Raw genomic sequence first — 12,834 nt, forward strand, 5'->3', positions numbered from 1 at the left:
TAATGACACTGCAACAGACAGCAATGTACTACTGTTTGTACGCAGTGAAATGTTTATTTGCAATGCTTCTGTGGCTCACCGCCGTTATCCACTAGCTAATAGTTTTAGCATGTGTGTGCCTGGCAGCCCGCTGGCACCGGCAGTCTTGGAGCTGCAGCTGAAATGAAGCTGGGCATTGTTGTGTCGCTGTCAGGAAGGATACACTCTCTGCTGGAAGGAAAACCAGATGGGAAGGAAACTTTCCAAACAAATCTCTAAGAAAAGGTGATAAGGGGCACAAGGAACGGAACTCTGTGTGTTTGTGTGTGTATTTGTGTCACTTGCAGATTTGCTTGTGTTTTCAAAAGGGCCACTTCCCCTCTTCCGGCTATTATACAAGCGCAATGGAAATGTGCAGAATACTCTGTAACCCTGGATTCCAAGGTGCGAGCACAAAGGGATTTCCTAAAGGCATGGAAAAATCCATGTAAAGCAATCACGGGCCAATACATTTTATAGAGCTCGTTCACCATTGCAATTATGACAACAAATCTTGAACTGCACCATAGTGCCGATATCTGTCAAAAAACTTCTCACCACGTCCTCTGATTTAGCCACAAGAAACTGAAACTCAACAGCTAATAAATCAGTTACATTCTTCATTGCATTCTTAATGACTGCAGTATAGTGACTGCGCCAACACATACCACATGTATTTTTGGCATGAAATAATGCTAAAACATGTTCACTGACAATGGACAGACTTTGCATTTATTAGCAGCAGCAATCAAACGGGGGAAACATTTCAGGGGTGGGGGTGGGTGGGTGGTAGAAAGGCAAAATATACTTCTAAATGTCAAGTCTTACAAGACAGCTTAGGTTACTGCTGGAACATCTGGAGCCTGAAGATAAAGTCATTGGAAACCTCCACTCATTATTTAAGTGAAAAAACCTGTATTAGTTTAAAAGAAACTAAAAGAGGTATTCATAGAGATATGGATTGGGAAGTAAATCACATGTGCCAACGTCACTATTTGACTATTCGTTTGTATAACTGCAGTGCCACCAGAGTCTTATTTGTCTGCTGAATCATCGTGCATGACAAAATCTGTGTCCTATTCTGTTATGTGGGAAAGTGTCACACTAATATAATCCTATTCCAACTTTATGCAGAGTTGTCAGTGACTGCATAGCCTACACCACCCACCAAAAGTTGAACTTCAACACATCTCTCTGCCTCTTTCAGTTCCCTATCTCACTTTCTCTTTTACATATTACACATGTGCGCTTCTGCACTCACACACACACCCCCACAGAGAGACTTTGAATTTGGGCTTTGGGGGATTCACAGCGAGGGAGAAAATGCACAGTGCCTCACACCCTCCCTCTATGCATCTCTCTGCAGACCTTTGGTTACGCCGCACCTTGAAATGGTTTTGTTGCAAACTCATTAAAGCGCTTTCCTGGGATGTAGTCCAGTATCTACATGATTCCTGTCTGTTATTTATCAGCCGGTGCAGGAAGGAGCTCTCAAAAACAGACCAAACAGACCATAACCGAGACAGTAGACAGGTTTCCTCAAAACGTCCTACACAACACCATGAGCTCAGGTGGCTTGGAGTGGCCGAGAATAACTCAGCTTAATACAAACTTCCTGCAGCTCCAGCTTTGCAGTACTTCCAGAGATGGGTGGTTTTGGGGAAGAAATGACTTGACTAAGTGCCAAACTGGCCCTATACTGAGCCTGTCAGGCAGATGGATAATTATAAAATCATGAGACGATAATGACTCATTAGCGAGTGGCCAGTGCAGATATGCGAAAAAGCCGACATCTGAGGGAAAAACTGACTAGCCATAGGATAGGAAGGGCACAACTCTCATCCATATTTGTTAGGATTATCCAGCTTTTAAAATTCAAATTCTTGAGTTTTCTTAATTAACGACTCTTCATGAGGACAGAGCAACCCCCAAGTACTTCCAAAGTGGGATAAAGAATGAGGAAAGCAAATGGACATCCAATTATGCTTGCTATTATGTTTGGCATAGAGCAAGACTTCAAGGGATTAATACAATTTCGACCTACTCATCAATTAGGTCCAAATTATAATCATTGTTTTTTATTCCCCCCTTGCCATCCCATCACCTTAGACTTGTCACCCTAGACCAGGGGTCTTCAACAGGGGGTCAAGGACCCCTAGGGGGTTCTCAGAGTTGCTACAGGGGGGGCTGCCAAATCTTTGTGACATACCATTTATTTTGGTTTGTTTATACATCAACCACTTGAACTCTAGCATCCCTATTCTGAGGAAAACATTAGCCGCAAATAGCCGATCTACAAGCTCACAACGCGTCACGATGCGAGTCATTTAGCTGGGGACCCCCTGGGAAGCCTTCAAGGACCCCTGGGGGTCCCTAGACCGCATTTTGAGAAGCAACGGAGGACCCCCTGGAAATCCCTCAAGGACCCGTGGGGTTCCTGGAACCACACTTTGAGAACCAACAAAGGACCCCCTGGAAACCCCTCAATGACCCCTGGGGGTCCCCGGACCGCACTTTGAGAACCACTGGGACAGATGAAACCCCCCCCCCCGGAACATCCACTGTCAGAGTCACCGATTATTTAACTGGGACCCCTTCGGAAGACCTCAAGGACCCCTAGGGTAATTCAACACTGATGAAAGTGCTGTCAAACGCTATCTATGAAAAAGTTGTATGCAGTGGGGGTCCCTGCTTCAACTCTCTCTCAGCTAAGGGGTCCTTGGCCTGAAAAACGTTGAAGACCCCTGCCCTAGACAAATTACAAACCAACTTCATCTATTTGCCCAGACGAGGGCTACAAAAGAAAGTGCTGTGTGTATAGAACTGATGTTTGTGTGTGTAGAGAAAGCGTGTCACGCATTTGACACAGTCACCTCCATGTGGATCACACAGAGCAGACATGTCAAACTAAAGGCTGGAGTATGGGGAGGCGGAGGAGGAGGAGGAGGAGAAGAGGAGTAACTGATGTTTACACTGGGAGAACAGGGCAGGGGGAGAGGGGAGTTAATAGAGGCTGAAGGGTCTCAAAACAGTGCCTGTGTTTATCCCTCCTCCTCCCTCTTCAGCTGTGGGTGGGGAACGTTTGGTTTGCTGCTAAAGAAAGAAAGATGGTCCAAGACAAATGACTTGAGTGATTAGGTGGGGCCACTGAACTATGTGGAGGCCATAAAAGAACTAGGGATGTAGTAGTAGAACATGATGGGGCAGAGGGGACGAGCGCTTTTCTTTTGTCATCAGACTAGAGTAGGTCTTTGTACTCCTTACTTTATTACGACTTTGTTTTATAGCTCTGTCCCACTCCACCAAAACTTTAACCCACACATTCATGTATCCCAAATGGAGGCTTGCTCTCTACAGAAAATAATGTAATAATAATGATTTAAAGCCGTGGCAAATATTCCTTTCCGTCATCTCGCCAGCATCCACGTCACCCGGAAAGCATGATTTTCCTATGGATAATCCCTGTCACAGCCAAGCCTATAGCGAGGACTCCAGCTTAATGCTGCTGCAGACTTACATAAGCCTCCTCCACTGCTGCCCAACAGCACAATAAGAAAAGACCACAACATCAGAGAGACTGAAATGTCTTCCCTTTCCTCTACGAGACCCCTATTTAACAGAGAGCTCTAAACCACAGAGCATTACCATTAAAAAGACATTTTGTGCATCCAAAGATTTTCGGTTTCAGTTTTAGCCAAACTCGCTATAAACCCCAAACGCTCTCCACAGTTTTCTTCCAGAAAGAGAAATTCCTTGAAACTCATTTTGAATATCAAATAAAGGCTTCAGAAAGGAGAATTAGAAAAGGAGGGGGGGCGGGGGGGGCGGCACACTAATGAATCATTATTAGTTGAACAAAGAATCACTGCCCTATTAAGCCATTTTATGCTGGTCTGTCACTTTTCTCTGCATCAAAGTAATTAGTCATTAAAATGCTGCCATTAGGGCTGACAGAAAGTTATTTCACCCGCATCCAACTTGAGGTACAGTACGTAAAAAAATAAAAGACTACAGTAGTTGTGGAATGATAATGGGTAATCTTCTACTCTGTTCACAATGTTGCACCATAGCCAGACAATTATTAATCTGGTGATTATGTGTGATTATGCCTCATCATTCCCACCTCTTTTAGTGTACAATTTCTGGCACAAATGACACCCGCCAGTAAAAGCATCTGACACAATGGAACTGGTCAGAAATGGATCAAGCAGATCAGTGGGGCAGTTCTTCACTTCAAATTGGCAGATTAACACTTGGTAGCACAGTCCGACCTATGGACCAGAAATGTCCAGTGGTGGAATAGTACTCCAATGATTCACTTAAGTAAAAGTACCAATACTGCAATATAGAAATACTCCGTTACAAGTAAAAGTCCAGATTTCAAAATTGACTTGAGTAAAAGTACAAAAGTATTGGGATCAAAATGTACTTAAAATACCAAGAGTAAAAGTACTAAAATGTTTGAAAATAGCCTAGGTATAAAATAGGGCTAAAGTGGTTAATGTATGTTTCATAATATCATAATTTATATCTGAAAAGTAACTAGTAACTAGAGTTTTCAAATGTAGTGGAGTAAAAGTACAATATTTGCCTCTGAGATGTAGTGGAGTAGAAGTAAAAGTATTGGAAATTGGAAATACTCAAGTAAAGTACAAATACCTCAAAGTACTTACTACACTGTACTTAAGTACAACGTACTTAAGTACAGTGCTTAAGTAAATGTACTTAGTTACTTTCCACCACTGGAAAAGTCATATCTCCCTTGGCCAGAGGGATTCCCCTTTGACTGAGTGACATATCTGTTTTGTTTCCCGCATGCATGAGGGTGACCTGGGTTTGAATTATGTTGGTTACGTAATCTTCAATGTGCTCAGGGTGATGTCTAATGCACTTACTGTATAAATGCCGCGTCCTGAGGTGACCCAAGGGTCAAGTCAACTAGCTTGTGACTGACATGTCCTCAGTCACAAGCAAATCAGCAGTGGTTTGGTTCCTATTCTACATTGTTACATAACGTTAAAACGTAGCATTCCTTTCAAAACTAGGCTAATTGCTTTATCCGTCTTTACACGCACGCACGCACGCACGCACGCACGCACGCACGCACGCACGCACGCACGCACGCACGCACGCACGCACGCACGCACGCACGCACGCACGCACACACACACACACACACACACACACACACACACACACACACACACACACACACACACACACACACACACACACACACACACACACACACGCCTTGACTTAACCTCAACAAAGGGAGCATTTCATCATATCCGAAGACCTAACCCCCAAACAAAAACGCACTGTACCAAGGTTTGATCAAACCCCTGAGGCTCAGTGAGATTGTGATATTTGCCAACCCAGTTCGTTGAGAGCCCAGTGTCCACTGATGGACGACAGCACACAGCGGACAGCTTTTCCAGAGCAACACCTGGCCACTTGGCCAGACCCTTCCCTCCCCCACTAAAACCTCAGCACTACTCGGCCACATGCCACACTGGCCCAGGTGTGTTTCCACCGAGCGCAATGTCCCGTGACAACCATCAAACTCGACAGCCCCTAGACCTGCATATGGCCCAGCTGAAGAAGTGCTTGATCTCAAGAATAATATCTAGACACGGTCCCCTGGCTCTGGACGTGTGACGCAAATGAGCGGTCTAGCCAGGTCATCAAGTGCCCGAGACGCAACTTAACAGTTTTATAATGGCACAAATGGAGGCATGTGTGTTGAGGTGGCTACCGTGCACTTTTGCTCGCAATAACACTGCCAACACCACTGAGCCTCATATGCTAGCACTTATTCAAATAGCTTGGCTGAATTAAACAGGCAGCGAAGGCATTGCCTTACACTTAATAACAGTTTCCCCTGCCCCCCTTTTTTTTGAGAGAAATTGACATCCTGCAACATCAGCATAGAGTGACGCACTGGTAGAAAAACTTGTGAGACACAGCCTTTAACACTGTCAAAGCGTTAGGATGAGTGATGACAGATGAGGTTTGGGGGCTCTGGAAAGGGGGGGGAGGATCAAGGGTGGCATTGCTCATCTGTCTTTCTGACGAGGTGCTATACTCTCCGATCTGCTTACCTATTCTCCCGGGAGGGAGGAGAGAGTGCGGCGGGCTAATATATTTGTCGCCAAAAAAAAGACGTAACAACAAATCACTCCTATCACGCTGTCTGAATGCTCATACACTTTGAAATCTGGAGGCAATCGTTAGACTATTAAATTAACACTACGGATTTGTATGAAAACCAAATGTATCAAAGGCTGAGGAAGCTGAAGACTTGCGTTATACCAAAATGGAAATTAAATATACTTGTGAAGTAAGTCTCTTTTACTCGGGAAAACAACATAGAGAGATTACTGTCAGTTTTGCTTAAACAGATGGGGTGTTTCAGATTCAGTGGCCAGAAAAAATATATAAAAAAATAATTAACTTACATTAAATTACATTAAAACCAAAACAACTCAACATTTATGATACAGATTGATACTTGTATAGTGACAAATGGAATATACGGTAATTCACACTGCATTTAATCTACAGTGAGAATTCATAGCAAACTTGTATTCGTGAATTGCTGTGAAATAAGCCTAGATTTTTCCAGGCAAGCCCCAAATTTCTCCAGATGCAAAACTACTTAAGAGTGGAAAACCTCAGCGCAACTCCAGGGGTATCAGTGATCTCCAGACTGGAAAATAGACGATGCTTGTTAAAACATGGCAAAACTCTAGACACAGCAGCATACAGAGACGCACATAAAAAAATGATCTTTGGAGATGTCTATTATCTATCAGGCCGCATGAGATTCACCATTCACCACAGCACTGATGAGACCACCGCAGTGCCTTGCTTTGAAGTTGCACTGTGACACTGACGTTCTCAGAAGGACTGATTCCCCAGTGTGTGTGTGTGTGTGTGTGTGTGTGTGTGTGTGTGTGTGTGTGTGTGTGTGTGTGTGTGTGTGTGTGGGTGCGTGCGTGCGTGCGTGCGTGCGTGCGTGCGTGCGTGCGTGCGTGCGTGCGTGCGTGCGTGCGTGCGTGCGTGCGTGCGTGTGTGTGTGTGTTACTGGGTAGGTGGGTGGGGGGCTGTGGGTCAAAAGTCCAGAGGCTCCGGAGAGGCAACAGCACCATAAATGGCCAAATGTAAGAAAATTGAAAAAAAACTAAAACAATAAGCTTCTACAGTATCTTCCTTATATGGCACATGTCTGTGATCTTGAAAAACAGATTGAAAGAAGGAAGAAAGAAACAAAGACAATAGATAAGCATGCTGTCCATTTTAGGGACTTATGTTGTTGAAGCAACCAGTATATACACTCTCTAACTGATTTTAAGTGAAGTCTCTCATGGCCTCTAACCTTGGATCGGAGGGCCGATGGCCTCGCGAGACTACTCATGGTCTGATGCTTGCCACTGCTATTCCCCCCCATCAGCTTAATTAGACACAGCCACACACACATTAGATGGTCTTTCTTGCTTCATGCACTGAATGGCTGGCCACAGTTCAAGGCAGCAGAACAACAACAACAAAACTGTGCAATGCACAACAAGCAGCTTTCTGAGCCCGGGGAGACATGGGAGAGACACACCAAACACTTTACCGACATCCCTAGTGAATGACATTCGAAAACCATCTGGAATTCAGATGATACTGCACAAACACGGCAACAATATAAACACACGTATGGAGTGGAGGTGCGTGATTGAGCACATAGCGTCTCTGCAAGCATGTTCGGAGCTGAGTCTGTGTGTGTGTGTGGGTGTGAGAGAGAGAGAGAGAGAGAGAGAGAGAGAGAGAGAGAGAGAGAGAGAGAGAGAGAGGGAGAGATTACAGTCTGTGTACAAACCCACACAGTAAAATGTTCAGTGTTCTGTTAATAGATAGAGAAGTCGCTACTCACCGTCCTCTCTTGGCTGGCTGTCACAAAGTGTGTCCTAATGCAAAAATCTACGTCCTGGAGACTCTCAGTAGACTGACAGTAAACTAACCGCCTCAGTCCCAAAACTTTTTCCTCTCTCGCAGCCTCCCCACTTCCACTGATCCCCTCCCTCCACTCTCTCTCTCGCACTCTCTCTCTCTCCTTTTGACTTGCCCTCCCTCTCTAACTTCAGCACTTCCTGGGCTGCTGTTTACGTTAGCTCCAATCAGGCCCTCCAAGAAACGCTGGCTGCCGCTAACCCCCTCCTCTCCCTCAGCCAAACAGCCATTGTTCAGTGGGGACATGTCGTTCGGAAGTGTGTGTGTGTGTGTGTGTGTGTGTGTGTGTGTGTGTGTGTGTGTGTGTGTGTGTGTGTGTGTGTGTGTGTGTGTGTGTGTGTGTGTGCAGGCGCACTCACACTTTTGACTAAGGTTTTATGTGTCTCTAACCCGTTGCCACTTTGTAAAGCCTAGCTTACTTTAATACAATATCTGTCAAGAGAGACAGAGAGAGAGAGAGAGAGAGAGAGAGAGAGAGAGAGAGAGAGAGAGAGAGAGAGAGAGAGAGAGAGACAGAGAGACAGAGAGAGAGAGAGACTGAGACGGAGACTGAGAGAGACCAGGCTAATGGCAATATATTAATGCCAGAGGAAGTGATGGAGAGAAAGGATGGTGAAGGATTTGATGGACAGAAGAAAAACAAGCAGGGGAGGGAGGGGGAGAGGTGAGGGACAGGCTTCTTGCCTGGCTCGTCTTACTGACGCACACTTTTTCCCAACTGAGAAGGAGGTATTAGGGTGGGAGTTCGGGGTATTTAGGGTCCGGGGGTGTGCCTATGGTACTTTCGCTCCAAATCCACCAGTTTGTTGTTACAAACTACGGACTGAAGGCTCCACCCCTTCCAGACCCCAGAGAGTCTTAAAGCTCTGTCTAAAAAACAAGACGTCTTCACTGGAATCGGCCACGGATTTTCACCGCTGATACCACTGTCCCACAGCTAAACCCCACAGTCCCAAACTGACCCAAACCAGATGAGCACAACTCAGCCCAGCCCAGCCCGGGGGCCCTTGGAAGGGAGAAGGCAGGAATGGAGTGGCAGGGCAGGGGGGGGGGGGGACTGGGGGGGTAGGAACAGATAGAACAGAGGTGAGAGCTGAAGAGTAGATGAGCCAGGTCGACAGCAGCACACAGAGAGTTGGTTGTTGGGTGTTATCTGTTCAGTCTTCACATCATGGTGACACCGTGGGGGGTTGTGTGACCGACCGATGCCACATTTTTGAGTCCGATGCCGATCTCAATTTTGGAGAGTACGGTCCACCGATTACTGATGTTTTGATTGATATTTTGTCAGAAAGTGATAAATGTTCTGATAAAGTTGAACAACTGTTTGACTATCTGAGAACATTCAACAGATGCATTTTTTTTAATTGAATGAAAAACCACACATAAATTACAGTTACCAGTTGTTGTTGTTGTTGTTGTTTTATCACTGTAAGTGAGATGGAATCCAATGTTCTGAAACCCTTTCTGGTTCTTTCATAATGTTGTTTCTGTGAATGTTGCAGTAAATAAATGTTGGATCACAATTGTGCTCATCCTCATCACACAGGTAACAACACTGAGGTTGACACTTGGCAAAAACTGTAAATTATCTGTACCAGCTGAGCTAACAGTTTCTGCAAATACTGATAGCTGAAAATAAATAATTTTCACACATAAAAAGGGCAAGGTGCGTAGGCTTGAGTGCCAGAAGGTACTATACAGAGAATAAACTAACAGACTCTCACCCACTGTCTATACTAAAACATGTATTAGAGCACTGTGGCGTATTGATGAAATCATCAATAAAACTGTGCCTATAGTCATTTGACTTGCATTATCACAACAAAGTTCAATATTTAAAAAAGTGGAGGCATTAAGTTAGCCTACGGGCAGTGTGCAGTCCACGAGAAACACTGTCGCTGATCGGTCCAGCGGTTTGCGAGATTAGCTCAGACAGACAGACACGCACACAGACAGACTCTTATATATGGCTAATCTCTTTCAGGTACAGCACTGACAAAGGTCCTATATGACCAAAACGTTTGCTGCTTTTTTGCACAGAGCACTTTATGAGCGTTAAAATAAAATACAGAGTGCAAGTCTTTTTCTGCCAGCCTCTTTCAGAGCCACATCATTACAAAACTAAAAAAAGCTTTCAGTCGTCAGACCTTCATCAGACACATTATTTGCCAGATGAAGGTCGGAGGACCAAAATGATTGTTGTTATCAGTATACAGTTTACAGTTTAGGCATTTAACAGATGCTAATCCAGAGCGACTTATCTACCCAGATAGTAGTGTGCCATCCTAACTCAAATGCATACGAACACTTTATGAAATATTTTTTTTCCAATAAAAAGCTTCTGGGAGTAAATAGATATAGATACTATATAGTTTGATATGTCTGTAGTTTAACAAACCCCAGAGTCCATACCTGATGTAAACATTAATCCACTCTTTTCGACTCCTCTCCTCCAACTATTTCCCTAATTTCTCCACTTGTCTCCTCTTCTCCCTGTCTAGTCAGTCAGTCAGTCAGTCAGTCAGTCAGTCAGTCAGTCAGTCAGTCAGCCAACTCACAGATTGAGTTGCCACCAAAGTCAGGGCTCTGGAAACATTCATCATGTTGTTTAGTCTGGTCATAGAGCTTTATATTGCTTGGACGCACGCACGCACGCACGCACGCACGCACGCACGCACGCACGCACGCATGCACACGCACACGCACACGCACACACGCACACACCACACACACGCTTGCAGAGACACTACATCCTCAATCACGCACCTTCACTCCATACGTGCATCATTTACGTTCCGTGTTTGCGGTATCATCTGAGTTCCAGATGGTTTTCGAATGTCATTCAGTCCGGATGTCAGTAAAGTGTTTGGTGTCTCTCTTTGTCTGTCTCCCCTGGCTAAGAAATCTGCTTGCTGTGCATTGGAATTTTGTTGTTGTTGTTGTTCTGCTGCCTTGCACACACATGTCGTGCATGCATGTTTGTGTGCATGCACGAATGTACAGTACAGTATATACTGTAGAATCAAAGTATATACTGTATGTATGCAGACATGACATGCGCAAAACAGGCAAAGCAAAGCATAGCAGGATGTGCGGTGAGGTAAGGTAAGGTGAAAGACAGACTTTGATGCCGTGGTTCAGACAGAGACCCGTGGGCACACACGCACTCAACAAGCAAAAGTTCAAAGCAGCGGTTGAGACGCTTCATATATGAATAGACAGAATGTGCATTGTCACTCCTGCTGTGGCTCAGGTGCACGGGACCCATGAGTGTTCATGTGTCAGCATCCTGGCCTCCTCCAGCTATAGCACACAATAAGATTCTGTGGAGTGTCATGTGAAGAAAGGCGAAGAAAAAACGCACTGAGAAATTGTCGAGTCTCAAATGTTGACTCGGAGCAAGGAGTGATTTATGGAGCATATAACAGGAGGGGGGTGCAATGTACTGTGCACAGATGTGTGTCTGTGTGTCTGTGTGTGTGTGTGTGTGCGTGTGTGCGCGCCCACGTGTGTGTGTGTGTGTGTGTGTGTGTGTGTGTGTGTGTGTGTGTGTGTGTGTGTGTGTGTGTGTGTGTGTGTGTGTGTGTGTGTGTGTGTGTGTGTGTGTGTGTGTGTGTGTGTGTGTGTGTGTGTGCGTGCGTGCGTGCGTGCGTGCGTGCGTGTGTGTGTGTGTGTGTGTGTGTATGTGTGTGTGCCTTTTGAAGCCTCACAATGCCTTGTAAAAGAGGAAATGCCTCGACATCACTTTTGTCCCCTCGGCAACAAACACAGTCAACGGTTCCACCACTTTGACTAATCCTTCAGAGCCAAATCCTTCCTCCTCCACTGAAAAGGAGCCCAAACAAAACAGAAAGAGGAGACACGATAAATCAAAACATTTTTTTTTGGAGAGGAAACAGCCAGCGGCGGCGGAGAGAGGGAGCGGGAGAGCGCAGGTAACGATTACACCTGAGGCCATTAGTAGTGCCGAGGAGGACCCCGCCGCCAGTCAGCGATTGAGGAGCGAACAAAACAAACACATTCTGGAGTCATCCTCTGAATGAACCACCTGCTCCCCTTGGAGGAGACTGAATTACACTGTGAATGTATAATACCAAGTAAACGCGTGTGAAGTGTCAGGTGGCAACACTTTCACTGGCAAACCCGCGTGAATGTGTGTCTTTGAAAGGTGTCCTGAAAGATCGGGGTGCAGGTAGTGTGCTATACAGCCATTATAGTGGGGTTTTAATAAATGGAAGTAACCTGTCACCACATTAGAACGAATCCTAAGTACGTTTTCAGATCTACTTCAGGCTATGCCATGAGGATGTACTGTAAGGGTTGGTAATCTGATACGCTCCCATGGATGCGGAGCCGATGTCTAACAGCCCAATGAAATATAATGATTTATTTTGATTATAAAGAACATGTTAAAATTGTATTAAACCTTTTTTTAATGCTTAGAAGTCATCCTTTTCATGTGTTGGTTGGACTATGTTCATTGGAGTTTATGTCTGTGTTGTAAGCAAATAATACACCCAACAGGGGGAGACAGGCCACAAGTCTCTAGGCTTTGGTGCTTCTACCTGGATATGGCATACATTGCTATCATTTTTGTAGTGTTGCTTACATATCTGTTTATTTGTACACCTACAGTACACTAATATAATTGGCCAACAATAGGTTAGACAGTTAAGCGTATTGCTACTAATGTGTTTCTCTTTGCTTCAGTAGCTTTGGGTTAGAGGCAGTGGTGGAAAGTAACTAAGTACATTTACTTAAGTACTGTACTTCAGTACAATTTTGAGGTATTTGTACTTTACTTGAGTATTT

At 44.9% G+C, this 12,834-nt stretch overlaps 1 protein-coding gene across 7 annotated transcripts in view; it reads right to left on the bottom strand.

Annotated features, from left to right (window-relative positions):
• kiaa1217 (KIAA1217 ortholog) overlaps positions 1 to 12,834 on the bottom strand; it is a 167,620-nt gene that overhangs the window by 91,471 nt on the left and 63,315 nt on the right. Inside the window, exon 1 of one of the 7 annotated variants that reach the window (XM_084049200.1) lies at positions 7,943 to 8,077. The exons of the other annotated variants lie outside the window; for them this stretch is intronic. The gene's annotated coding sequence lies outside the window, so the exon portion shown is untranslated. Of the gene's footprint in view, positions 1 to 7,942; positions 8,078 to 12,834 lie in introns of those variants that run through there. 7 annotated transcript variants of the gene reach the window in all.

The sequence above is a fragment of the Gymnoscopelus microlampas genome (assembly GCF_963454915.1).
Source record: "Gymnoscopelus microlampas genome assembly, chromosome: 22".
Lineage (NCBI taxonomy): Eukaryota > Metazoa > Chordata > Actinopteri > Myctophiformes > Myctophidae > Gymnoscopelus > Gymnoscopelus microlampas.